The 26,321-nt window shown below is 40.4% G+C and overlaps 1 protein-coding gene across 2 annotated transcripts in view; it reads left to right on the top strand.

Moving 5' to 3' along the window:
* ARL11 (ARF like GTPase 11) overlaps positions 1 to 26,321 on the top strand; it is a 74,416-nt gene that overhangs the window by 25,697 nt on the left and 22,398 nt on the right. Inside the window, exon 1 of one of the 2 annotated variants that reach the window (XM_089654380.1) lies at positions 25,557 to 25,701. The exons of the other annotated variant lie outside the window; for it this stretch is intronic. The gene's annotated coding sequence lies outside the window, so the exon portion shown is untranslated. Of the gene's footprint in view, positions 1 to 25,556; positions 25,702 to 26,321 lie in introns of those variants that run through there. 2 annotated transcript variants of the gene reach the window in all.

Raw genomic sequence — 26,321 nt, forward strand, 5'->3', positions numbered from 1 at the left:
GTTAAAACAGGAGACGAGGAGGCAACATTAATGCCTGCTTTCTGGCCGTCAAACACCCTCTGCAAAGCAGTTCACTGCAAATTGCTATTCAGAAGGCACCACAAGTGTAAATGAGCCCTTACTGTGAAACCTGGGCAGGTGCAAAGGGCTCCATCTTGAGACAGGCAGTGCACTCAGCTTTTTTTTAGCACCGAAAACATTTAATAACATTTTTTTATGATGCAAATTTTAAAAGGGGGTGGGCCTGTGAGTGCACTGCCTGCCACAAGATGGCACCTGTTCCGCTTGCACACTAAGATTCCTTTCACACAGATCTCTGAGCAGATTCCCTGCTTAATCAGAAGCAGAATGGGACAGAACACTTTTATGGCATCCATTCCCATTCTGTATTTTGTCAGCAAACTATTGCAGTCCTGTGTTGGTTCTTTGGGTTGTCGGATGTAGAGGGACTTATGTCTGACTGTTTACATCAGGTTTCCTCTGATATGTCACATTGAGGTCTGGAAAATGGAAAAGTATGCAGTCCTTTTTCCATTCTTTTCTGGTCCTGGATGGAGAGAAGTCCATTTACATCCTCCTGCTTATAGACATGCTTGGAGCTTTTGATCAGGTTCAACTGAAAAACTGAGAGGCGGACCTCATCCAAAAACCTGTGTGAAAGGGGCCTAGGGCTACATTTGCACAGGTGTTTTAATCATACTGAATATCCAAGTGATATGACTGTGGATTCCTGCAGTTGGAATTGACATTTGTGTGCAAGTAGCTGCATTTGTTTGCATGGCCAGTTATTACCTGCACTGATCGCAGCTGGACACATACAAAGCGCCAATAATTGTTGGCTGCGTGAACAATCAGAAATAGCTGTGGATACTGACAGCCTGTCATTGTGTTTTATGTGCTCTGTGGCAGCAGCTATCCACACACAGCTGTCAATCCCCGACACAGGCATCAGATTCTTGTCACTGGGAGTTGCAGCTGGCTTAACGTCTGATCGAATGCAGCCTAAGACTCAAAAATGGCCAACTTTACTGTGCAACCTGCAAAGGGCCCCATATTGTGGCAGACAGTCACTTACTTATAACGGCGGCTGGGAGCTGGAGAGGAGAGGATGAAGAGGAAGTGGTTCCAAATTGCTGAATATGTCCTCCTAGCAGGCCAGGCTTCTCCCCCTGCAGAAGGTACCAATCAGGGGAAAAAGTAGAGCGTAGAGGTGGGTGGGACTGCAGTCGCCAGCCCAAGAATATCACTTATGACTTCACATGGCTGGGCTGGCTGACAGATCACTCTGCCTGTCACCTGGCCCAGAGGATCACTGCAGTGGTACATGCAGATCACTCCACCTACTTGATTGCTGCTGAGTTGTATGACAACAGGGATACTGGGTACTTGTGAATGCTGTAGGATGTTCTAGGAGAGTTTGGACCCCCGTAACCTCCACGTAACTACATCCCTGGGTGTGCTTTAAAACAGGCTTTATTGTAATTTTTTTTTTTTTTTTACCAAAGATATGCGTTTGTTAAACAGCATAAATATTCTGTGGCATAAACTGCATCTACCTACATTTTATTCTCCAGACCTTCAGAAAATACTGTATATAATTTTTGGGGGTTTTAACAAATCTTCAGGCCTAAAATGTGCATTTTAACGTGTCCAAAAATGGTTCTGGCAGTGAAAATCAGTTGAAAGTGCAATTTCAGTATATTAGAAGTGTATTTTATCACCATCTCAAATGGCTCTTTTTTTTTTTTTTTTCATTCCACCGTAGACAGCTATTGAAATTCCCCGTAACCTCCACCATGGACCTGGTGTTCTTTTAACCCCGGATGGAGGGTAAAACAAATATGAATGCCTGATCACAATTTTGCAAGTTTAACATGTGTTAGTAAAACTGTATATATCATCGCAACTAGTTTAAAGTATCCAGGTGGATTATACCTTGTTTTTTTTTCAGCACAAATTGGGCTTTTTTTGGTGGTAAATGATGTTCTCCTGGATTTTTATTTTTTTTAATCAAAGAAAAGCTGGTCCATTTATCTTTAAATGTACCTGTGTATTTATTTCTATTACCATAACTTACCACCAAACACAGCCTAAAATAAATTCTCCTTTTCCTGATAATCACAGTGGTACTACATATGTGTGTCATAGTTGTTGTATGTGCCCGTAGTACGGCCCAGAAGCAAGTGTGCATTTCACTATTTTTTTCCTACCTAAAACACACTGACACTAATTTAAAAATCTTACCCAAAATTTTCTGACCTTGACCTCAACACTAACCCTGGCACTGACCTAGATCAAACCTTGAACTAGCTATTTTGTTCTTTTATTTTCTTTATTTTTTTACATCTTTATCTCCTGCAAACAGAAAAAGATGCAAAGGGGGTTGATTTACTAATCGGCTACAGTAAACTAAATAACTTTAGCTTGTTCAGTTAAAGCAGTGCACTTTTGAAGGTTTTTTTTTTTTTTTTGGTGTGTAGTGGTTTTGCACAGAGCAGCCTTGTTCCTCCTCTTGGTTTCCCTGCATGTTCTCCAGGCTCCTCCCTCCTGTTGGATGCCCCCACAGCAACAGCTTGCTATGGGGGCACTCACTGCTCCGTGTGTCCATTCACACACAAAGCCGTGGCTTGGCCCCACCCCCTCTCTCTCCTTATTGGCTGTGATTGATAGCAGCGGGAGCCAATGGCTCCCACTTGCTGCCTCAGCCAATGAGGAGGCAGAGACATGGGACAGAGAGGCTGTTGTGCACATCGCTGGATCTCGATGGGGCTCACGCAGAAGGTTTTTTTTAACCTTCATGCATAGAATGCATGAAGTTAAAAAAACCGAGCCTTTACAAATGCCTTAAGCTTTGACGAAAAACTGAAAGCTGATTGGTTTCTATACAGTGCTGCACAAAATGTTGTAAGTGGTGGCTCTGGGAGCAACGGTGTGCAGGAATGCCAACAGCTGCCGCTCCTGGAGGACATCGAATGATGAAATGCCTGGGGCGGGGCCTTGGAGGTTACGTCGCCACGTACAGGTGAGCTACCGGTGTTCGGTAAGCCCGGAGCTAATCCGATTGTTTCACTCATGCGGTTACTGCTGGTGTCGGCTATGACACTGCTTCGTGAGTGCGGCTTATGCTTTTTAATGGAATAAAATAGTTTTAATGGTTTTACGCTATGAAGCTTCCTCTTCCTTTCCTTTTCATATGGTGTTCTACAGTATATACAAGGATTCATCCATAGAGTTGTACAGGCTGTCGGCATTCCTGCAGATCGTTGCTCCCTGAGCCACTGCTTATTGGCTGGTTTATTACATTACCAGCATGGAGCTTTGGTGAGTTCATTCAGTTTTTCCGGTGGTGGTGTTTAAAAACACAAATATTTATAAAGATAACAAAAAGGACTCATTTTTGCACATTTGTTCATGGACGTTTAAATATAGTTATATTGCATGATGGACACACTGTCACTCATATATTAGTGGCTATGGATATATGATATATATTTGATGACATATAAGATATAATTGTTGCACTTGTTATGATTTATTTTTTTACATTTTCTCTTTATATTAGTATTTTGGCACATTAAAATTGTGGTTATTAGACACTGTCTGCATTTTGTATGCAATATACTTGCATCCTGAGGAGCGCTTGTCTAAATGTATTTGCAGTTTACTATTCTTGGTTTCCAAGTATTAGCTGCTCCTCCCTTCCCTTTCATTCGTTTTTTTAATAGTGTACATATGTCCATTGGCACCGTCCAAACGTAAGATACATATCCTTAGAACTGTATCTTAGTGAAGACCTTGCTGGCTAATGATGTAAGCTGTAGACTTTGATACTTTTGCTTTTAAATGTGTTTTGTTTGCAAGTTACAAAAGAGATCAGAGAAGAGATTTGATAATGCCTATTCCTTTCTATGCAGAGTAGTAGTTCAATTTTAGCTGTAGATGGCGCTGGGTCATCAAAACTTAGTCAAGTGAAGCTTTGGTTCAGATCAATGTAGCATGCAATGATGAGGAGCGTTGCTTCTCTGCTGCCTAAAATCTCTCGAGTTTGATGGAACAGGCACTGTAAATTGGAAACTGATTTAGGTCCCTCTAAGTCAGACAGCAGTGCTTACCACCTTCTGAAAAACAATCCACAGTGGATCGGTGTTCAGAGGGAAGTAGAGTAGAGGCTGACAGACATTCATTGGAGAGAGAGAGAGAGAGTTGTGTTTTTTTTTTTGTTTTTTTTTACTTTTTTTACATTTCCAAACTTATTTTACATTGCACCGATCTCATTGGCTGAGTTTGACAGGCAGCGCCACTGTCAAACTTTGCAGCTTGATTTTAAAAATGATACAGCCACAAAAAAAAAAATGCAGCCATGACAGCCCTGTCAGGCTACAATGTTAGATTTTGGGTTGGTAATTCAGAAGCAGTGAAACCAAAACTCAGTCTCTTGTTTTTACTGCCTCCTGGCCGCCTGTGTGAAAGAGCCCTTGTAGTTGAATTAATGTTTTGTCTTATTTGTGTACCATATTGTGTGTTCACACTGTTTGTATTGATATAGGATAATAGCTTTTTAAATTTTTTTAACTTTTCTGAATTTCCTGGAGTTTTCATTTAATTCATGACTTGACTAAATGTTTGTTTAGCCTGAATACTGTTGTGTATGGAAGCATGCATATGCTTGAATTTGAATGCATGCATTGGTGGCCCTGTAATTGGACCGACAAGATCCTGAATTGTTCATATACTGTACTTATCCAGCATTGCTGCCAAGCTTACCTTGGCCTACCCAATCACCCCATCACATACCCACTCATAAATACATAAATCTAGGAGTGGACATATTAACTCTTCAGTGTACACAGACTTTTCTGTTGTACAGGGGGCTAATAATGGGCACATCAGAGAACAGGGGTGAGTTGGGAGGGGGGGTGACTTAATGGATAAGATGACAGGAGGTCCTCCATTATGGGCCGTGTGTGAAAAGTGAGGCCCCTAGGCTTATCTAGACTATGGCATAATATTTAATCATTTAGCTGTGATGGTGTCATAAGAGGTGATACTAGTAATGCAAAGTACTTTATGTGCCCTTTTATATTCCATTATAAGATGTATTTTGCTCAGATTGCACCACTGAAAAGTAGGTATTCATATACAGTACATGGAGTAAGGTTGAGAGTCAAATAAGAGCTTAAAATGTTTTTTTAGCAGTCTGTCTGATATTATGTGTCCTTATTACCTCCTGTAATTAAATAAGGGAAAAGACTACATTAAGGGCCCATTCACAGTATGTGCAATTATTTACTCTGTACTTCATCAATGCCAGTCACAGCAAGGGCACACACAAAACAATTGCTTTTTATGTGCCCTGTTCACACCACAACACTAGTGTGATGTGTGGTGCCAAAAAATGCAGATATGCTGAATTTCCCATAGCTCTTCAGATGGCACTACAGGTCATCACAGTGCAATGTGCTGCAGTGCAAATAATTGAATTGAGAGTAGCTTTTGAATGCTCTTTAAAGTAAAAGAAAAAAAAAAGTAACCCATGCATGAAACAGAGCATCACACCAGCCCACGCACTAAAACAAAGCATTTTCACACATGGCTAGTTTTAACAGGCCCTAAAGCTGAATTCCTGGTAGATATAAAAGACAGCTTTTTAGTATAATGCAGCTCTGTATTTTAATATGGCAATAAATGTGTTTATTTTTAATACAAGCAGTGTATGTACCATAACTTCAGTTGGTTCTAGCCTCTTACAGTCTTTGTAGAACAATACCTGGGAGAGGAGGATGCAGCACATGAAGTGCCACAGTGCTCACGTTGATTTACTGAAAGGAGGAGAGAGCAGGATGTCAGAGAGATGGGCTCATCAGTCAACTGCTTCTCCTTTCACTGTTCAGTCACAGGCTGGGGTAGGGAAAAGACCTGTAAGTGTTATTGAACTGCAGCAGGTTGTTACCTGACCGACAAGGTTGTGCTGTGTGGTAGAGCTTGTAAATCTCAGGACTGGATGGACAAAAATACAAATCCTTTGGTAGGTAAAACAGTATATTAAAGTGATATTAAAGGCACTTTTTATTTTTTTTTTAAATGACAAACATGTTACACTCACCTGCTCTGTGTAATGGAAGCCCCAATCTTCATCTTCTCGGTTCCTCCGCCTGCGCTCCTGGCCCTTCTCTCCTGAGCCACTGCTCTGCATGTCTATTCAGAGCCACAGCTCTCTCTTCATTGGCTCACTGTTGTGGTTGACAGCAGTGGGAGCCAATGGCTCTCGCTGCTGTCTCAGCCAATGAGGAGGGAGAGTCCCTGGACAGCCGAGGCTCTTGTGCCCATTGCTGGATTGAGATGGACCTCAGGTAAATATTAGTGGGCTAGGGGCTGCTGCAAACAGAAGTTTATCTTCATGCATAGAATACATGAAGGCAAAAACCTTGAGCCTACCAAACCCAAACTACCCATCAGCCCAGTCACGTATATGCTCAGGTATATGTTTCTAGGTTTTGGTAAATTGTAAAGAGATTGTGCAATCAGTTTTTTTATTTGTAGGCGTGCAGCAGATACAATAAAATGGTAAACCTCACAGAACCTACAGTCGGTAGATGCTATAGGCACATCCAATATGCAAAATTTTCATGTCAGTAATAACCCATGCAACCCATACATACAAAGAAAAATGCAAACAAATAGTACAGACATTAAGTTATGTGTATTAAAATGGAATGACACAGGGAAAAAGTATTGAACACAGTAACTGAAATTTATTTAATACTTCATACAAAATCCTTTGTTGGTAATGAGCTTCAAGATGCCCCCTGTATGGAAAACTAGTCGCATGCATTGATCAGATGTAATTTTGGCCCATTCTTCCACAAAGTCTTCAAATCTTGAAGGTTCCATGGGCCTCTTCTATGAACTCTGATCTTTTAGTTTTTAGATTTTCTATTGGATTCAAGTCAGGTGATTGGCTGGGCCATTCTAGCATCTTTATTTTCTTTCTTTGAAACCAATTGAGTTTTATTGGCTTTGTGTTTTGGGATCATTCTCTTGCTGAAATGTCCACCCTCATTTCATCTTCATCAGCCTGGTAGATGGCAGCAGATTTTATCAAGAATGTCTTGGTAAATTTTTCCATTCATCCTTCCTTCAATGATATGGATTTTGCCAGTACCATATGCTGAAATACAGCCCCACATCATGATGTTCCCACTTCCAAACTTCACTGTTGGTATGGATTTTTTGGGGTGCTGTGACTGAAAATGTTCAGGTTTAAAGAAAAAAAAAAAAAAGAACAAAGAACAAACATGTCATACTTACCTCCTTCTTTTCAGGTTTCCCCTCCCCCTGCTTGCACCGGGGGCACTTGTGTGTGCTCACTCTCAAGCCCTGCTCTGTGTGTCTATTAGACACACAGAGAGTGGTCCCTCCCTCCCTTCCTCACTGGCTGTGATTGACAGCAGTGGCAACCATTGGCTCCCACTACTGTATCTCAGCCAATGAGAAGAGAGAGACTGGGGAGAGTTGCTCTCGTGCACTTTGCTGGATTGAGATTAGGCTCAGGTAAGTATTAGGCCTGGCTCACACTTGTGCATTTTCAGTTTTGCAGAAATGCACTACGGTCCAAATAACATGTTTTCATATGTGTCATGTTCACATCTGTGTGTTTTTTTTTTTTTTTTGAAAGTTTTTGGGGGAGCTGCATACTGAAGGTTTTTTTTTACCTTTTATGTATAGAATGCATGAAGGTAAAAAACCTTCAGAATGGGTACTCTTGGAATTACACAACTGTGCTCCGCTTTCCTTAACTACATTGCTTTGGCTCCCGCTTAAGTTGCGCCCTCCGGATTTGAGCCCTATCATGCTTCACAGTTTATGAACCTGGGATTCTGTAAAATATTCGGGTAATTTGATTTAATCATTTCTACCTCTATTGCCGATGATGCATAATCCTTTTATTTCCACCAGGCCTAGAGCATCCCCCTTCTTTCTCTTGGTGGACCTCCCATGGCTTTGTTATTGTACATGATTTTCTGAGCGCTCGTACGTTTCCATCATGGGAGTCTCTTCGAGAATCAAGTGGGGTCCCGCCACAGGAATATTATTGGTATTTGCAATTGCGCCACTGGGTCCTATCCTTCCGTTGTACCTCTACATACCCTTACCACAAAATGCCCTTTGAGCACGTTTGTCAGCATTCCCCAGGGTCCCCTGGTCTCATTTCTGTAATTTATGCCTCCCTTAACAGTAGGACCTCCTCACCACCCCTGTCTTATGTCTCTCAATGGGAGCGAGATCGGGTGTCTCAATTGTGGAGGAGGATTGGCGTAGGGCCTGGGGGATGGTGGCAAAATGTTCATTCAATACAGTCACTCTTGAGGCAACCTACAAAGTTCTCCTGCGGTGGTACTGGGCCCTGGCTCGGACTGCTCACTTTAATCCGACTGGTGGAGATAGGCGTTTGAGGAACTGTGGTCTACGTGGGGACGTCTTGCACATTTGGTGGTCGTGCCCGCAATTGATAGGCTTCTGGTCTAGAGTTTTTGGTTTGCTACAAATACTATTTCATATTACGGTCCGTAAGGATGCAAGGGTGGCCCTCCTGCATTGCCCAATTTTGGGTCTGTCTAGGTCTCAGCAGAAATTGGCATCCTACCTATTTTTATTTCGGCCAAACGTGCTATAGCTCAAGCTTGGAGATCCCCTTCTTCGGTTGTCTTCCAAGGGGTGAAGACCCGGATGAATGTTATGTTGATCAATTAACAAATGTCTAGCATTCTTCATGATTCTCATCCGAGATTCCTTAATTCCTACAGTAGCTATGGCCTCTTCTAGTCGCTGCCTGTGCTAGCCCTGGATCTGTGATTCTTCTAGTTTCCCTTTCCTCCATGTTTTCTTTCTGATTCCTTTTTTTTTTTTTGTAGTTTTATTTTCTTTATCCTTTCTTCTAACCTTTTTTTTTCTTTTCTCTTCTTTTTCCAGTAATGTTTGCTAATTATTTGGTTTGGCTTTTTGCTGTCCCTCTTTGATGTCATTGGAGATTTCGTTATTTGGCTAATACAAGTCATCAGGATGTATCTGTGTTATTATTCTGCTCTACCCCTGCGTGGGCGTATCTTGAGCTTGTATTCTTAAAACAAAACTTTCTTAATAAAAATATTGAAACAGAAAAACCTTCAGCATCAACAACCTAGAACTACTTCTAGAAAACTGCACACAAACCTCAAATAAGAATGGCTGTCTTTGGGATTATGTCAAATGCTTTCACATTATAAAAATCAATATATCTAATAAATTAACACATGCAGTTAGGCAGCTGTGTTTGCTCTTCAGAGCCAAGGAGCATGTGATGTTATAATTCTTTTTATTGCCAAGAAAAGTGACTCAAGCCTACTGTGTACGGGTTTATGTCCATGCAGTCATACGCCAGTCTTGACTGTTGATAACATGGGAGTAGGTGCAGCAAATATCAAGCTGACGAATCATAGGTTTTTCTTCAGTTGGGAGTGACATTGTGTGACAATCTATGAAGGAACAAGTCTGCTGTTAGCCATTCGGGTTAAAGTTCACAAGGCAGAGGGTTGTTATATAACAATGAACTGAAGTCACCACCCTTTTTACAAACAGAAATACAGTATAGGATAAGCAAACAATATCTGTTCTTCTGACAGTGAAGACATTTAAGCATTCTGAGAAAAGAAGACTGTTAAATTAAAATGCTAGCTACCAAAACTGGGTGGCAGTGTGTGTGAATGTGAAACTTTGTGTCCCCACTTTGTCATTCACCCTAAAATTCCAGTCCAAAAATCTACCGTCCATAAATATGACATCACCCACACGTATGGCAATATGAGACAAGAAATTATGTCGGCCAGTGTGCCTTGGAAGTTCTAGAGTGCCACAATTTTAAAGTAAACTTGTGAATAACAAATAATAATAGAACTGTATAGCAGATGCTTTATTATGCAAATCTCAACTTCTTAAAAAAAAAAAGGTTAAGCTCTGACCTTAGCCCTCAATGTACCTGTCTTAAGCTGGCTATACACTTGAACTTCATTCGAAAACTTTATTTTCAGGAACATGTATTCAATTTTCCAATCATTAGTGGGGTCAAATCAACATTTTGTTTTCAACCGCAGTGATGTGAAAATTCGAGGGAGCAGGGTGGAATTTTGGGGTGAAATTACATTCATTCCAAAATCAAATGTAAAAGGAAATTAAAATTTGAAGTCCTTTTTAAACAAAAGTCATCTACTCCTCAAATTTACACAGATGAGAATTTTTGTATGAATGTTTGTTTGAAAATCTACTAGTGTATGGTCAGCTTTAGAGTGATGGCCAGCATCAGTGACCAGTAATGATGGCCATTAGATAGAGGGCAGACTGGAACCTGAATTCTGTGTAGAGTGTATCCATAATAGAGAGGCCTTTGGACACACCATTAGATATCTAAATATTTTGTACAGGTGCCTGTTGGCAGTGCTGGGACAAGAACCTCTAGCTTCAAAAACTCCAAAATGCACCCTCTCATTTTGTTCAGTTCCAAGTAAATATTTTCTCCACTCTTGTCCCCAGTCTCCTTACACTCTCTAGATGCATAAATCCTTCCAATAAAGAATATTGAGAGCTTTCAATGTGTCACATCCAATTGAAATAAAAAAAAAAAACAAGAACCTAGACAGTATAATAGCATACTTTATAGGCACTACATGAGACCACACTTTGTTTCATTTAAAAAATTATATTTTATTCTACATAATTCAGAATACATTGAGGCATTTCATACATTTTAAAACCAGCAGGGATTGGAAAGAAGATCCCCAAAAAAATACATAACCTCCTCTTTACAGTTAATTGCATAGCCACATAGATTGTGTTAATCTTCAACGCCAACACATTTCGCATATAGCTTCCTCAGGGTCATATGTTAACGGAGGGCAAGGTCTCTAACATCCACCAGCTCCGTGATGCCGTCATGGAGGAGTGGAAGAGGACTCCAGTGGCAACCTGTGAAACTCTAGTGAACTACATGCCGATGAGGGTTAAGGCTGTTCTGGAAATTAATGGTGGCCACACAAAATATTGACACTTTGGGCCCAATTTGGACCTTTTTCACTTAGGGGTGTACTCACTTTTGTTGACAGCGGTTTAGATGTTAATGGCTGTGTGTTGAGTTATTTTGAGTGGACAGCAAATTTAGAGTGTTATACAAGCTGTACACTCACTACTTTACATTGTAGCAAAGTGTCATTTCTTCAGTGTTGTCACATGAAAAGATAGAATAAAATATTTCCAAAAATGTGAGGGGTGTACTCATGTCTGTGAGATACACTGTGTGTGTGTATATATTATATATATCTCAGTATAAACAAAATTTACAAAAGTGTGTTGCTGTTCAGTATTTTTACACGCGCATACACCACACTCACTTGATTAAAAGTATTTTACACCTGTGTAGACAGGTGCAGTTAGGCCTCCCTGCGTTGTTACTTAAGCAGGGAGGACAGGAGGAGTCGTCGTCGTTCTCCTGATTACACCTATGGAGGCCTCAGAGAAAGAGCTGTCTGATTGGATGCTGCTGCTCTGGATGTCCACTGGCCATCTTTAGCATGGGTAGCACTGTTCCACTGCAGTTGGCGCACATTTGTGAAATGACTAGGTCAGGGACAGGAACCTGCTGGATAGGGACAGTGTGTTAGGGATCGCGGCAGCACGCGGGTCTGCGCATGCGCGGAACGCCGACATGCATTAGCCAGCGAGCACTAGGGCTTAGGCAATCGCGGCGGCCGCACATGCGCACTCGCGATTGCGGACGCACGCCTGGTGCCAGTGAGAGCACAGGACGCACTATTTAAACCAGCCCTGTGCATCACCAAATTGCTGTATGGTCTTGTTCCTGATTGTTCCCGTCTTATTGCTTTGTTGCCGACCCAGCCTGATCCTGATCCTGTTGTCCTCTCCTGCTCTGACCTTTTTGGCTCTCCTGACTATTCTCTGCCTGATCCTGATTGTCTGACCTCCAGTTGCTGAACCTGGCCTGTGACCCGTTTATTCTTTTGCCTGCCACTCTGTATCATCTGCCTCCGCTGTTACCAACCCGGCCTGTCTGACTACGCTACTACCTCTTCACATCTGGCTCTCACCTGCCACCTGCCATTGGTGGCTACCCCTACCACAGCTGGTTGTACTCGGGGGGTCGTGACCTGGTCTCAGGCTGCTTCAAGTCCATCCCCACCATCAGGGGCTCTGGTGAATCAGCAGACTGAGGCTTAGACTCCGCTCCCTGAGGAATTCCGGCCTGTGGGTCGCTAGAGGCTACCGCCAGTCGACACCTGACACAGTGTGTCTAGCACAGGGAAAAGGTCCAGTGGAGGAAGGACAGCGAATTTACGTCTTCTGCCAGCAAGGTACTCTCCCACCTTCAAGTGCCTTGTTGCCAGACCACCTTTCAGCCACCTCCATCAGATGTTGCCAGACATTGTAAGCCATAAAAGTTTCTTCCATAATACTGAGACTGTTTTGCGAGACCTTCTGTGAAGTACTGCAGTGCTGAGTATAGCCATGTTACAAAGAACCTGTTGCCACCTTGTTGGGACTTTTGCGTTAATATACTTTTCTGCATGGCTTGACCTCCATGTGCCATTTCTCCACTCTGGGTACCGAACGGCTGGCCCCACTTACACATGTGTACACGCATGTGCTATACAGCCTATTCTTGTATTTTTTTATGCCTTGAATATCTGATGTTCATACATCAGTACCATGTGCAAATACCCTTAAGCTGGTAAAGGTTGATGATTAGGCATCTTTGCATGCTTTCCCACAATGCTCTGTTGTAATAGCCACAACAGATCATGTATCCATGGGCTGCACTTCTCTGAGCATCCAACATTCGCAGCAATGATATTAGTCTTCTATTAGTCTTCTAGTTTTAAAAAAAGTAGAAGTTGCATTCTTGGCTGCAGGGAACCCATGAAAGCAATACATTCTAAACATATTTTCTTTCCATGACTGACTGTATTTACAATACAGAATACAATCTCATAATTGTGTATCTATTCAAGATGGTTATCTCAAATAACTTGCATGAAGGCAAATATGAGTGTCACAACAAAAGTTGATTTGCAACCAGTCGTCCAATATTCTGATCAATGTTAGGATAGATGGACCCATGAGTGGAGTAGTAGTTTATCAAACGTTTTCCATTCATTATTGTTAGTCAAATCTAACATGAATTGAATGGCAGTTGTTTTATTGTTTTTCCTTATATTTGACCCACCCGCACCAGAAAAAAAAGAACACACATATACACAGTGGAATTGATATATTAAAGGTAAACAGGCTCTTCACGTTGCAAGGGAAGTTGGGGCAAATTCCCATGCAAAGTGCAACTTTCCTTGCAAAGTGAACAATCTATTTTCTTTTAGTAAATAAACCCTATGTGTAGCGAGTGTGAGATCACAAAACAATTGCTGTTCAATCTATATTAGCTTTGATTATCAAAAAGATTCATAAAGCTTGAGTCTTGTGCCTTCACTGGGGCTGTAGATGGATAGATATAAGGGGGTTATAAAATAATCTACTGATCCACTGATAATATTAAAGAGACTTTATAGAAGAAATTCAATACAGTGTCAAATATTACAGATTGCATTAAGAGTTCACATTATTTACATAATATTTTAAGCATTTACTGTAAATCCTTTTATCATTCAGCAATGCAATATGCCTAGAACACATTTCCAACCAAGGGAAACCACGAGCCACAATTATTAGAGATGGTAAGAATTTTTCAACTGTGCACTGACCTCTTATTTCACTTACTACTGTTAGTAACCTTTTCAATATCTTCATCAGGATCAAATCGTTATACCCAGTACAATGACCTCACATGCAAGTTTTATCTGTATTACAATTTAAATACTTCTGTAGTTTACAATATATCTAAAACCCAAATTTTTTTTTTCAGACTGATTTAGGATTTAGACGTGCTATTAAAAAAACATTTGCGCAGCCTGAATTAATTTTGTTTGTAATTTCTATAATAGATGAATTCCTATGATCATCAACTCCATCTAGTGGCTCAAATGTGGTGTCATTTTTTTTTTTTTTTTAAAAACCTCCATGAGAAAATATACTGTATATGATTATTCATATAATACAGAATTTGTATAGTGCCAACAGTTTGCGCAGCGCTTTACAATATTGGCACTAGATGGAGCTGATGATCATAGGAATGAATCCATTACAGAGTTTACTTCAGATTGCAACGCATTAGTTTCTTTCCTGGCCATACTGGCTGAGGACACTGACAAGGGGGATCAGGAAGTGGCATTTTACTCGCTGCTTCTGGGTCAACAAGAAGGGGAGCGATCCCAAGCCTGCAGATGGGCAAGCATGGCGGGGGCATGCACACATGCAGTAGCAGGCAGTAGCACAGCTGCCAGAATGCTTTAATCTGACTGGCTGGTCCATACAATGTACGGACTTGGAAGTGAGAGGGTTCACGTGGAACTACACTGTATCCGAGCTTCACAAACACAAAATGCTACTTAATTCATTTTTATTATTCAAAGCAAACTGTCCATGTCTTCATGTTTTACGTTGCTGAAAAACACCCCGCTAGCATTTCTTGCCATGGCCATCTTGAGTAAGGGCATGTGATTCATGTAGCATTTACTTCATGAAAACCATCTACTCTTAGCTCAGGCATGAGGGTGTGCTTAGCTGAGAAAATCCCTCCTCCACTCCTGAAGACATCTTGGATGCATGACATTTGCCTAGGCCTAGAAACCAAGAAGTGAAATGTGAAAAAAAAGTTTAATACAAGTAAATATAATATACAGTGAGAGTATTCATACCCCTTGAAATTTTCCACATTTTGTCATGTTTCAACCAAAAAGGTAAATGTATTTTATTGGGATTTCATTTGATAGACCAACACAAAGTGGCACATAATTGTGAAGTGGGAGAAAAATGATAAATGGTTTTCAAAATTATTTACAAATATATGAAAAGTGTGGCGTGCATTTGTATTCAGCCCCCCCCCTCCCCCCGAGTCAATACTTTGTAGAACCACCTGTCTCTGCAATAACAGCTGCAAGTCTTTTTGGGGATGTCTCTACCAGCTTGGCACATCTAGTGAGTTAAATTTTTGCCCATTCTTCGTTGCAAAATAGCTCAAGTTCTGTCAGATTGGATGGAGGGCATGTGTGAACAGCAATTTTCAAGTCTTGCCACAGATTTTCAATTGGATTTAGGTCTGGACTTTGACTGGGCCATTCTAACACATGAATATGCTTTGATCTAAACCATTCCATTGTAGCTCTGGCTGTATGTTTAGGGTCGTTGTCCTGCTGGAAGGTGAAACTCCACCCCAGTCTCAAGTCTTTTGCAGACTCTTCTAAGATTGCCCTGTATATGGCTTCATACATCTTCCCATCAACTCTGACCAGCTTCCCTGTCCCTGCTGAAGAAAAGCATCCCCACAACATGATGCTGCCACCACCATGTTTAATGGTGGGGTTGGTGTGTTCAGGGTGATGTGCAGTGTTAGTTTTCCACCACACATAGTGTTTTTTTGGGGGGTTTTTTAGGCCAAAAAGTTCAATTTTGGTCTCATATGACCATAGCACCTTCTTCCACGTGTTTGCTGTGTCCCCCACATGGCTTCTCACAAACTGGACTTATGGCTTTCTTTCAACAATGGCTTTCTTGCCACTCTTCCATAAAGGCCAGATTTGTGGAGTGTATGACTAATGATTGTCCTGTGGACCGATTCTCCCACCTGAGCTGTGGATCTCTGCAGCTCCTCCAGAGTTACCATGGGCCTCTAGACTGCTTCTCTGAATAATGCTCTACTTGCCCGGCCTGTCTAAGTGGAAGGTCATGTCTTGGTAGGTTTGCAGTTGTGCCACACTCTTTCCATTTTCAGATGATGGATTGAACAGTGCTCCGTGAGATGTTCAAAGCTTGGGATATTTTTTTATAAACTAACCCTGCTTTAACTTTCTCCACGATTTTATCCATGACCTGTCTGATGGGTTCATTGGCCTTCATGATGCTGTTTGTTCACTAATGTTCTCTAACAAACCTCTGAGGGCGTCACAGAACAGCCGTATTTATACTGAGATTAAATTACACACAGGTGAACTCTATTTACGAATTAGGTGATTTCTGAAGCAATTGGTTCCACTAGATTTTAGTTAGGGGTATCAGAGTAAAGGGGGCTGCATCCAAATGCACGCCACACTTTTGCAGATATTTATTTGTAAAAAAATTTTGAAAAGCATTTTATTTTCCTTACACTTCACAATTATGTGCCACTTTGTGTTGGTCTATCACATAAAATACACTTATATTTTTGGTTGTAACATGACAAAATATGGAAAATTTCAAGGGGTATAAATGCTTTTTCAATGCACTGTATCTATTTACTAATGTTGGCAGCAAAAAGATTAAAAATAGTCAATATTGATTGAGAGAGTGAAGTTCCACTTAATTTATGCAAACCGTATATGTTGATATTTAATTGCATGCAGTAACAATATCCAATTCACAAAAAAAAAAAAAACTTCTGCAGTATTTATTTAATATTTAAAATGTTTCGGAAAATACCACAAAAAAAACCATGCGGTAAGCTGTTAAGTCCAATTCACAAATAGAACAGGAAGTTTAAAAACTGCGATATTTATCACCAGAGTTTAGCTGGGTATATCACATGCAGTATTTTTTCAGATGCAGCAAGGGGTCCCCCACCCCAACATGCCCTTTTTTTAAATTTTGAAGTGGGGTTCCCCCAAAATCCATACCACAGACCTAAGGACCGCCCCTTCTTCTTTTTTTTTTGGTGTGAGTTCTTCCGTAAAATCCATATCAGATCCGAAGGGCCGAGGGGGAGAAGCCCCACACTGTGTTTTTTTTTCATCATCTGTAATTGCTGGCATGTTTTTTGTTTTCATTCAGCTGTCAGTGGGACAACCGCTGACAGCTGATTAGTCATCTGTTGTTAAGGCTTCCTTAACCGCTTTCCCTCCACCCTATAGCAGAAATACTGCTACAGCGCAGCAGGGCTGCGCAAAATCACATAAGTGATTTTGCATTTTTGGGCAGGGGGCGTGCATGCATGTGCGAGCCCTACCCACGCCGCCATTGGTGGCCTCAGCTGTTGGTCACCGGGTCCTGGCCAGTGATTCCCCACCGAGTATCACTGATGGGGGAGAGACCTTTATGAAAACAATGCAGATCTCTCCCCTGTCAGCTCCTGCACATTGCTTTGTATTGCTCTGCATAGCAGAGCAATACAAAGCAGTGTGCTGACAGTTTTGTTTAGCAAAGACCTGTAGCCAAATACATTTTGGCCTAAATTTATGACGAAATTTTATTTTTTTTTACTGGACATGTGTAATGGCAAAAAGTCAAAAATATTGTTTTTTGGGGGTTTTTTTTTCAAAATTGTCGTGTTTGTTTTTTTTTTTGTTTTTTTTTTTATAGTGCAAAAAATAAAAAATGCACAGGCGATCAAATACCACCGAAAGCTACATTTGTGGGGGGAAAAACAGGACATAAATTTCATAACATTGCATGACAGTGCATTTGTCAGTTAAAGTAACGCGGCGCCATATCGCAAAAAATGGCCTGGTCAGGAAGGGGGGTAAATCCTCTGGAGGGCAAGGGGTTAACAACCAGCTACAATTATCATATGAAGTATGCGGTAATTACCGCAATAATGATATTTTACTGCATGTTATTTACCGCAAAATTCTTAGTGCGTTGCATATTTGCAAAAAATGTATAACATGCTTTATTTTACTGCATTTTTCAGTCATTATTTAGCACTTAGTGAACTGCCCCCATAGTCCCATGTTATACGTAACGCTGCCACACTGAAGTAGAAGATAGGACTTGACTTGCAGCACGCATGTCATCTTCTTTTAAATTTTAAAAAAATGACCTCTTATTCACCCCGTATTAAACTGGTATTCTAACACTTCCAGCTTAGGCAACCTAGATCACAATCAGTAGAGACTGCAGGGTCTATTGGCTTTATTCATATAAACATTGTTCCACTTGCAGTGAAATAAGAGTACAAGCAAAGTATGACACAAGTAGAGCTTGTATATGAAATAAGCAAATATGGATTCCCCATATACACATGATGATTGAAAAATAGTCATTGTATGAAGACTTTTAAAGAATATGTAAGCCTAATATTTAATATTCACGATATGTGCCTGCTATACCATGTACATGTATGAAAAACTATCCTGTTGTCTTTGTATTGTTTCCTTTTGTGTGAAAATCCCTGGTGTTCCTTCCAGTCCCTCTACTTTCCTATTAAAAGCTGACTATACTAGGCATGAGAGCACAGCATGGTCAGTTATCTAGCTGTGCTATATTACAAATAACAGCACTATCCTTCCTTACTTAAACCACCCCACCAAGTCACTTTAGCAATCCTTCCCCTGAAGTACATACATAAATAAATCAAAATTAAGCAGACTTGATTTCAATAAACCTAAATATAGTGTTTAAAGTCCCAAATAGATAATCTTTGCCGGTGATTTCACAATTCTTCGTGTCTCCAAACAGTATTAGTGGTATAGTCCAAAAAAAAATCTTCATATACCTCAAAGAAAAAATACTAAACCTAGTGTTATCCCAAATATTATCATAAAGTGCCACACGTGTTACATGCAAGCAAACTACCGTGCCACAGCAACCGTGAAATAACAAAAAAAAATTTCTATGCCTTAATTATCAATCCACTGCACACAAATATCAGGAGTGCATAATTACCCTAAAGATGGTATCAAGATCCCTGTTGAAAAAGTCCGGATGTGACGAAACGCGTCCAGGGCACATGAAGTGGTGACGCTCTTCCGAAAGTGTCGTGGCGGCCATCTTAGATCCTGGAACATGCGGTTGTGTTTGTCCTGGAATCCTCTACATGTGGTTGTGTTTATCTTTGAATCCTCCACCAATGATTTGTCTCTCCTCCAGAGTGGTATGGTGATGATACCTAGGTGCCACTGGGGAGGGGCGCTATTGTGGAACCATTTTCACTGTATGGAAGCTGATCTCATCATATTTTAATGTAAGTTGCTACAATAAAGTGTAATTATTATCTATTATATACACTGATCCCAGGTTTGTTTGAGGTCTGTGGGAAGTGGCTGGAAAGGTTGATGAAAAAAGGCTGGAAATAATCTCATCTATATGATGGATCTTATGATACTATCTTTAGGGTAATTATGCACTCCTGATATTTGTGTGCAGTGGATTGATAATTAAGGCATAGAAATTTTTTTTTTATTTCACGGTTGCTGTGGCAAGGTAGTTTGCTTGCATGTAACACGTGTGGCACTTTATGATAATATTTGGGATAACACACTATGTTTAGTATTTTTTTCTTTGAGGTATATGAAGATTTTTTTTGGACTATACCACTAATACTGTTTGGAGACACGAAGAATTGTGAAATCACCGGCAAAGATTATCTTTTTGGAACTTTCATTTGGGACTTTATTTGGGACTTTAAACACTATATCTAGCTGTGCTGGCTCTGAGCTTGCTCTCCTCCAATGATCAGACTTCTGCTGACATGCATAGCCATTCACTGGGAAGACCGCTGTACTGCTGTATGGTTTTTTGTTGTTTTTTTTTTCTCCCTGAGTTTCTTATGCAGCTGAGCACAGAGGGTACAGTATGTGATTGCTTAAAAAAAGGGGAAAAAAGGTATTTATAATGGGTTTTTTTCCCATTTCTATTATAAACTGAATGGGTTATTTTACAAGGTGATGGTTTACATATACACGTCCACTCACATTGGTAAAATGGTTTATATTAAAGTCCAACTCCAGCCATCTAGTTCAAATACATTAACCTTTTTTTTTTCCTTCTTTACATATTATTATTATTAGTGGCTGAACGTTTCAGTAATATTTTTGCATTTTGCGCATAATAATATAATCATAAGGTAGGCCAACTTTTGCAATGATTGCGTGTAATGTGGAAAGAGTAATTAACATTAGCCACACCTTTTCATGCCAGGAAAACTGGGGCGTAACTGTACATGTCATTTCCATCTAAGATGTACTGAGACAGTAAAACAGGAACTGCTGCTTCACTATCTATATAAATAGATCACATAAAGATTTGTTGTTAGGAGGCCATGCATTATACAGTTTGATTGTACAATTTTCCATAGAATTACCAAAATTATGTAATATTGGGATAAACCTGAACAACTTATTCATCCAGTATCAAATCAGACATACTTAGATCTACATCATAAGATGGTGGTAGATTTCAATGAGATTGTACAATCAAATTGTATAATGTATGGTCAACTTTAAAGGTCTATTTATAAAACAGTAAAAAAAATTCCCTGGTGGAGAATCAGTCACTATCATTTAAAACACATGGACCTGGAGGATTCTCCTGAAGAGAACGTTTGCTAAATGTCAGATTTGACTGCTCTTTTTTTTTTAAAGTCTATGGCCAAGCTAAAGAGCTTTCCTAATCTATATAAATATATTTGTTGTCGTGGGAAAAATGTTCTTTGAAATAAACAGATACTGTACTACATCTTCAATGTAAATCCCAATGCCCGATTTCTAGTGAGTTTAAGATCGGAAAGCAGGGCAATAAAATGATCAGTTATACACCATATAAATAACATTCTAACCTTGCTTGCTACCTTTTTGTTTCCATGGGCTCTTTAAGCCCTTGACCACACCATGTGCAAAGACCTATGTTTTTTTTTTTTCTTTTCTAAAGTAGGTCTCTGCAATGACACAAAGAATACCATTGTTTTCTTTGTGCCCTATTCACACCATAATGTTGCTGTCACATGGATTTTTTTCTGTGCAGAAATATACGACAAAAAAAAAAAATGTTTTCTATGTGCCCTGTTCACACTACAATGGTAATGTCACATAGGTTTTTTTCTGTGCAGAAAACTGCATACAATTTTATATTACAACGTACAAAAAACTAAAATGCACATGTATTGGTAATGCATTGACAAGTCGAATTGGAATACACCTGTCAAAGCGTGCCGCCATCAGGGAGACCTTCTTGCCTCTGTGGAAATCAAGAATGCATGCTATGTAATGCGGTCTGGCCAGGTTTGGAACCTTCATGAAGCAACAGACACATTGTTTGTTTGGAGTATCTACAGGTGAAACTCAAAAAATTAGAATTTCGTGCAAAAGTTCATTTATTTCAGTAATGCAACGTAAAAGGTGAAACTAATATATGAAATAGACTCATTACATGCAAAGCAAGATAGTTCAAGCCGTGATTTGTCATAATTGTGATGATTATGGCTTACAGCTAATGAAAACCCCAAATCCACAATCTCAGAAAATTAGAATATTGTGAAAAGGTGCAATATTCTAGGCTCAAAGTGTCCCACTCTAATCAGCTAATTAAACCATAACACCTGCAAAGGGTTCCTGAGCCATTTAAATGGTCTCTCAGTCTGGTTCAGTAGGAATCACAATCATGGGAAAGACTGCTGACCTGACAGTTGTGCAGAAAACCATCATTGACACCCTCCATAAGGAGGGAAAGCCTCAAAAGGTAATTGCAAAAGAAGTTGGATGTTCCCAAAGTGCTGTATCAAAGCACATTAATAGAAAGTTATGTGGAAGGGAAACGTGTGGAAGAAAAAGGTGCACAAGCAGCAGGGATGACCGCAGCCTGGAGAGGATTGTCAGGAAAAGGCCATTCAAAACTGTTGGGGACTTTCACAAGGAGTGGACTAAGGCTGGAGTCAGTGCATCAAGAGCCCACCACACACAGACGGATCCTGCACATGGGCTTCAAATGTCGTATTCCTCTTGTCAAGCCGCTCCTGAACAACAAACAATGTCAGAAGCGTCTTACGTGGGCTAAAGAGAAATAGACCTGGTCTGTTGCTCAGTGGTCCAAAGTCCTCTTTTCTGATGAGAGCAACTTTTGCATCTCATTTGGAAACCAAGGACCCAGAGTATGGAGGAAGAATGGAGAGGCACACACTGCAAGATGCTTGAAGTCCAGTGTGAAGTTTCCACACTCTGTTGATTTGGGGAGCCATGTCATCTTCTGGTGTTGGTCCACTGTGCTTCCTTAAGTCCAGGGTCAACGCAGCCGTCTACCAGGAGATTTTGGAGCACTTCATGCTTCCTTCCGCAGACGACCTTTATGGGGATGCTGACTTCATTTTCCAGCAGGACATGGCACCTGCCCACACTGCCAAAAGCACCAAAACCTGGTTCAATGACTGTGGAATTACTGTGCTTGATTGGCCAGCAAACTCGCCTGACCTGAACCCCATCGAGAATCTATGGGGCATTGCCAAGAGAAAGATGAGAGACATGAGACTGAACAATGCAGAAGAGCTGAAGGCCGCTATTGAAGCATCCTGGTCTTCCATAACACCTCAGCAGTGCCACAGGCTTATTATCTTCCATGCCACGCTGCATTGAGGCAGTAATTGCTGCAAAAGGGTCCCAAACCAAGTACTGAGTACATATGCATGCTTATACTTTTCAGAGGTCCGATATTGTTCTATGTACAATCCTTGTTTTATTGATTGCATGTAATATTCTAATTTTCTGAGATTGTGGATTTGGGGTTTTCATGAGCTGTAAGCCATAATTCTCACAATTATGACAAATCACGGCTTGAACTATCTTGCTTTGCATGTAATGAGTCTATCTCATATATTAGTTTCACCTTTTAAGTTGCATTACTGAAATCTAAAGGGCTGGGGAAGAGACCTAGATACTTTGTTGGGGCGGGGAACTTGGTTGCCAGAGGAATCTCATCTCTTGGTCAACCTTCTAGAGCTTGTCCCTGCAACAATGAATACCCTAACTGGAGGATCTTCCAATCAGGATTAAGCTGGACAACACCATAGCATTGGCATACGCCATTGATCAAGGAGGAAACAGGAGTCTTGCTGCAGCAAGTAAGGTAGAAAGGATTCTAACCTAGTAGGTAGACTACCTTAGTCGTCAGCACCTGGACCTGGGGGGAAAGTCCTTACACTCAGTAGTATTTCAGGACCTGTTTCACAAGCAAGGGATGCTGGATGTGAACCTTCTGGCCTCCAGATTCAACAATACACTAAGCAGGTTTGTTATTAGAAGCAGATGCAGTACAGTCTGATCTATGCCTTTCTTTCTCTGAAATGCCTTCCTTCTCTATTTCACAGGACCAAGATAGAGGGCATTCTGGTGCTCTTCATAGTTTCAAACTGGCCCAGGCAGATTCGGTACTTCGACCTGAGCTAACTTCTGGCAGACAACCTGTGGGCTCTTCCAGATCAGCCAGTCCCAAGTACCGGTTTACCACCCTGCTTCTCATTCACTGACTTTAATGGCATGGCTGTTGAAGCCCAAGTCTTGAGAGACAGGGATCTCTCTGATTATTTAATTGCCACACTGTTAGAAACTAGGAAGTCTACCTCCCCAAGGTTTATCATCACAAGTGGAAGGCATATTTCACCTGTTGTGAGGAAAGTTGAATTCTAAGTTTCTACAATTGGGCCTAGATTAATATTTGGCACTGAGCATAATCAAAGGGAAAATCTTGGACCTTGCAGACTTCCATTAATTGATTCAGACTTTTTTTTTGCAGGGTGTCTTTTACGTGGTTTTTCCTGTGACACTTCAAGACCCCATTTGAACCTATTAGGGATATTCCTTTTCCACTCTCACTTACAAGTTTGTTCCTGGTGTTCCATGCATGTGTCTGATCTGGTAGCCTCCTTCCTTCCTGAGGCAGTTTTGGCCTTCCACCTCAACCAGGACATTGTTCTTCTGTCTCTCTGTTCAACTACAGTACACCAGAAGGAAATTTATTTTCAATGCCTGGATGTACAGTAGTTAGTGCTGTTCCAGTTAGCCGACTCTCTTTTTACCATTCCTAATGGTTCCTGTGAAGAAGACCCAGCTTCTCAACTATTTTGTAGCAGCACAGAAAGATCATCATGCAGGTTTTATGGTTCCACCCTTTTCTGTCAAAGAGCATTACACTGGGTCTGTGAATGCTTCTCTGGGGTTTTTGGCATCAGACTTTTATAACACAGATTTGCAAGGATGCCATATGGTCTTCTGTTCACACGTTTTCGAGGTGGAAATTCAAGCATAATCAGCTTTGGGAGTAAGGTCCTTCGGGCTGCTCTCTGAGCTGCAGGCTGCCCCCAGTTCTACTGTCTTATGTGGGTCTGTTAGAGTTTTGTTATTGTTGGCCACCTATCAGTTGGATTGCTTTTGGACATCCAGTTGTCTCTGAATAACTGAATCCTGCCTTTCTTAATAAACACAAAAGAAATTAGGATTTTTGTGCTTATCACAAAATCTGTTTCTTAGAGTTCATCAAGGGACACAATTCTGTATTTGTGATCTACACCTAGTACTGTGAAATATCAAAGGAAAAATTGTACCGCTCCAAGCTCCTCCAAACAGCTTCTTGGAAAGTCCACTGTTCTTGGTGCGGGTCACAAGAGCTTGCCTAGCTCAATACATACAGTCAGGTCCATAAGTATTGTGACATCGACACAATTCTAACATTTTTGGCTCTATACACCACCACAATGGATTTGAAATGAAACTAACAAGATGTGCTTTAACTGCAGACTGTCAGCTTTAATTTGAGGGTATTTACATCCAAATCAGGTGAACGATGTAGGAATTACAACAGTTTGCATATGTGCCTTTCGTTTCATTTCAAATCCATTGTGGTGGTGTGTAGAGCCAAAAATGTTAGAATTGTGTCGATGTCCCAATATTTATGGACCTGACTGTATAGAAAAATCAAAGGACTGCACTCCATGGAAATCCCACTGGTAAGATTATTATGTATGCCTGGTTGTAACTAGCAATACCCAATAAACTTACCAATGGGATTTCTGTAGCGTATGGTCTTGTTCCTTCGATTATGCCTAGTACTAGTTTTCTACAAAACTAGTGAGTTTTGCTGAGTGGGAAGGGGATATAATTGACTGTCCACTGCTTTTGTTTGCCAATTACAAAATCCTCCTGTAGGTATAACCCAAATGACTCAGAATAACTGAATCTTGCACACATGCAATATTTCATATTTACCTGACAAAAGAAAAAGTAAAATTTTTTTTTATTTTTTAGGATTGAATATAATAAAGAAACTACAAAAAACACTAAACATATACATTGCCAACTAACCATAACTTTCATCAACAGATGGCTAAAAATAGTCCCCAGGTAACACCCTATAATAATATGCAATTTAGTAAACTGTGAAAAACGTTGAAATTCAATGCAAGTATCCTGTCAAATGTGTGACAATTGCCGCCAAACAGGAAAATCTCCTAACTACAGCTGCTTGGCTACAATGAATTACAAACAGCAATGCTACACTCACCTATCACCCTGATTTTGTTTAACTTTCCTTGCCATTATAACATCATGTGAAAAACCTGTTTGGAGAAGTATGACACAGGAATCTAGGAAATCTAATGCACTGACACAATATGCAAATGTAAACACATTGAGGAAATCTGATTGGACAGGGAGGGGACATCAGTTCCGGACTGACGCTTTGCTGCATTCTCCAGTTATTGTACTTCTGCTTTGTGGCAATAGACTCATTGTCGGCTAAGAGTTTTTAGCATGATTAGGATACCGAGAAAAGAAATGAAGTTTCACCATTTCCAGTAAGACGTTGCAGGTTGAAATAAAGGTAAGGTGCTTCTTCTGTACTCTAAGAAATTCAATACGAATTATATGTATGTATATTTTTACCAGAGATAAATGCTAATGTTAACAGGTAGACTAACAGAAACTAGGCATTCACTCTATCTATGATTTATTTTCAATCCATACTAAAGGTGCCTGAATATTACAGGTTGATAATACAATCCGATCGTAAGTATATGGTTACTTAAAGGGTAACTCCACTTTCGCAGGAAATAATAGCAAATTAAAAACATACTATTACATACAGAATTGCTACACAAGCCGAATTGTAGTTGAATGTTATTAAAAATTACCTTTCCCTTTCAATTTGCAGCGCTGTAATTTTCTGTAAAATTTAATGTAATATGGCAACCTGGGGGCATTCCGTACACTGTTGGTGTCATTTCCTGCTTGTGTGATTGGCTCACTGATTTTCCCAGAAATCTGCACTAAGATACAAATCAAATTTTAAAGCGTTCACTTTTTAAAAACTTAAATGTCTGCAGTTGCAAATACTGTGGCTGCTGACTTTTAATTACAAGACATTTATCTGTCAAAGGATCCATTGCTGTACTCACCTGAGACTTTTTTTCCTCCACCTATAAGACCCCAACTCTTCTACCT

The sequence above is a fragment of the Staurois parvus genome, unplaced genomic scaffold (assembly GCF_062004578.1).
Source record: "Staurois parvus isolate SC_StPar_1 unplaced genomic scaffold, SC_StPar_1.0 ptg000761l, whole genome shotgun sequence".
NCBI lineage: Eukaryota > Metazoa > Chordata > Amphibia > Anura > Ranidae > Staurois > Staurois parvus.